Consider the following 2,884-nt stretch of genomic DNA (forward strand, 5'->3'; position numbering starts at 1 on the left):
CACTACACCACAGTGATGCTGTGATATCCACAAAGGTTGTGAAAAAGCTCTGCTTTACCCACAAAGAATTTGAGATAGCAATGTAATATCACAGCGCAAGTATTTCAAGACGCTCCGCTTCTGAGATTGATTTATACAGGCAAAGACCCATATGTATTTCGTACATTAATCAAAGTATTTATATTAATTTATTATTAATATCAAATCATACACACACGGAGATTTACCTACAAGAATAAGAAATGCAAAAGATAAATTTATTTCTTATAATCTATAAAGAAGAATAAGACTGATTATTTATTATTAATATGATTAGGAGTAGTCGGGTTGCCAAGGACAGAAAACGAATTGGAATTTTTCTGACTCCAAAACACCTCTCTAAAGCTGTGTCCACACATAGTCGACCAGCCGTCAATCGATGTCGACTGAACCGTCCACACTTAGTCGATAACAGTTTCCCCTCGTCGAACGACGCGACGGACGACCGGAACACACCTTTACACCTCTGTAGCTATTTTTCTGAAATTTCTTAAGGTCCTGCTACCAAAAAAAAAGACCGCTCTAATAGTGGATTCCTGAATCTTTAGTGAGGAAGAAATACATGCTTTGTCACCTTCCCACCACATCAGCAGTTTTCCCAGGACAAAGAATACCTGACTAAACATTTTGATGCCAGCCTAGTTAGCTTAGTTGGTAGTGCGTCTGCCTTGTAAGCGCTAGGCCGCGGGTTCGATTCCCGCCCGGGACGGTTTATCGTCTGATGAAGAGGTGAAAACAATAGAACAGAAATAATGTAATGAAAAAAAAGGAAAAAGAAAAAAAAGGAAAAAAAAAGAAGAGGAAAAAATTAAGAAAAAAAAAAATACATGAAACTTCCCTGAAACGCAATTGAAAAGGAAATTAATGATTCCTGATGGGGAAAGTAAAAATAAAATACTTGAAAGGTAATTGATCGAACGGAATGAATTCGAAGTTTTTATTCGACCATTCTGAATTGGCCTACAATACAAAGCTACCCAGTTTGGGTCTGTCTGAAGGTAGGATCTGTTCTTGGTTGTTTTTTTGATCATTAGTTCTCGAACGGCTGACCCGATTTTGATGAAATTCGGCGAAAATGGGTGTCTTATCATGGAGATTTTCCCGTTAGATTTTAAACCCAGTAGGGTTATTGTGCATTAAGTCGCCGGTTCAATGCCCGCCCGGGGCTTAAAAGGATAAAGTTTGATTAGAAAATGGCAGGCTTTCTCCTATCCTGTCCTCCTTCCCTGTTCGATTTCGGGACAATAAGACCTCAGTAGTTACAGGTTACAGTTCCGTCTCTACACTCTACATTTTGCACTATCAAAAAAAAAAAAAAAAAAAAAAAAAAAAAAAAAAAAAAAAAAAAAAAAAAAAAAAAAAAATACTTTATTGAAAAGAAGAAGAAGAAGAAGAAGAAGAAGAAGAAGAAGAAGAAAATCTACCTACCTACCTTTTCACCTAATCAAACTCAACAAGTTGTTTGCTTTTCCTCCTCCTCTTCCTCCTCCTTCTCCTCCTCCTCCTTTTCCTCCTCCTCCTTTTCCTCCTCCTCCTCGTCTTCCTCGTCCTCCTTCACCTCCTCCCTCTCCTTTTTCTCCTCTTCCTCCCCTCTTCCTTCTCCTCCTCCTTCTCCTCCTCCTCCTTCCCCTTCCCTGAAAGAAGACTAGGAGGCCAAGGAGCAAGAGAGGAAGGAGGAGAAGGAGAGGAAGAGATGGCGAAACTTATTGAACTGGAAAAGACAAAGGCAATTGAGTGGAAAAGCGAGGAGAAAAAAAATCGTCTGATGAAGAGGTGAAAACAATAGAACAGAAATAATGTAATGAAAAAAAGGAAAAAGAAAAAAAAAGAAAAAGAAAAAAAAAGAGGAAAAAATTAAGAAGAAAAAAAATACATGACTTCCCTGAAACGCAATTGAAAAGGAAATTAATGATTCCTGATGGGGAAAGTAGAGAAATAAAACAACTTGAAAGGTAATTGATCGAACGGAATGAATTCGAAGTTTTTATTCAACCATTCTGAATTGGCCTACAATACAAAGCTACCCAGTTTGGTCTGTCTATGGGAGGATCTGTTTGTTTGATCATTAGTTCTCGAACGGCTGACCCGATTTTGATGAAATTCGGCGAAAATGGGTATCTTATTATGGAGATTTTCCCGTTAGATTTTAAACCCAGTAGGGTTATTGTGCGTTAGATCGCCGGTTCAATGCCCGCCCGGGGCTTAAAAGGATAAAGTTTGATTGGAAAATGGCAGGCTTTCTCCTACCCTGTCCTCCTTCCCTGTTCGATTTCGGGGCGATAAGACCTCAGAAGTTACAGCTGTTACAGGTTACAGTTCCGTCTACACTCTACATTTTGCACTATCAAAAGGCAGAACTCGTAGCATAGTTGTAAATTTCCTTTTCAAATTTCCCCCTCTTCTGATGTTCGTTTCCCTCTTTTTCCTATGGTTTAGTACACGCCGTAGCATAGTTGTAAATTTCCTTTTCAAATTTCCCCCTCTTCTGATGTTCGTTTCCCTCTTTTTCCTATGGTTTAGTACACGCGCTCCCACGCGGAGAATCAACCTTCAGAAGAGGGGACATTCCGAAAGGAAATTACCACTTTATCCTACTGCACTGAAGGCTTTAAAGTTTAAACCCATCAAAAACGACATGAGGCAACATTTGCTTCAAAGATTTGAGAGTTGAGGTCTTTTTGGCCCTAAGTCCTCTACTTCGCTTTACCGGATTTTTTATTGGATTGATTTGATTTTGGAGCATACTTCAGTACAGAACTACAGTATATGCTTCATGTTGCAGAGTAAAGGCAGAGCATAGAGCATTGAGCAGGTAGAGAGAAGGAACGATAAAGGGACCTTTCTC

Source organism: Diaphorina citri, unplaced genomic scaffold, assembly GCF_000475195.1.
Source record: "Diaphorina citri unplaced genomic scaffold, Diaci psyllid genome assembly version 1.1 scaffold386, whole genome shotgun sequence".
Taxonomy (NCBI): Eukaryota; Metazoa; Arthropoda; class Insecta; order Hemiptera; family Psyllidae; genus Diaphorina; species Diaphorina citri.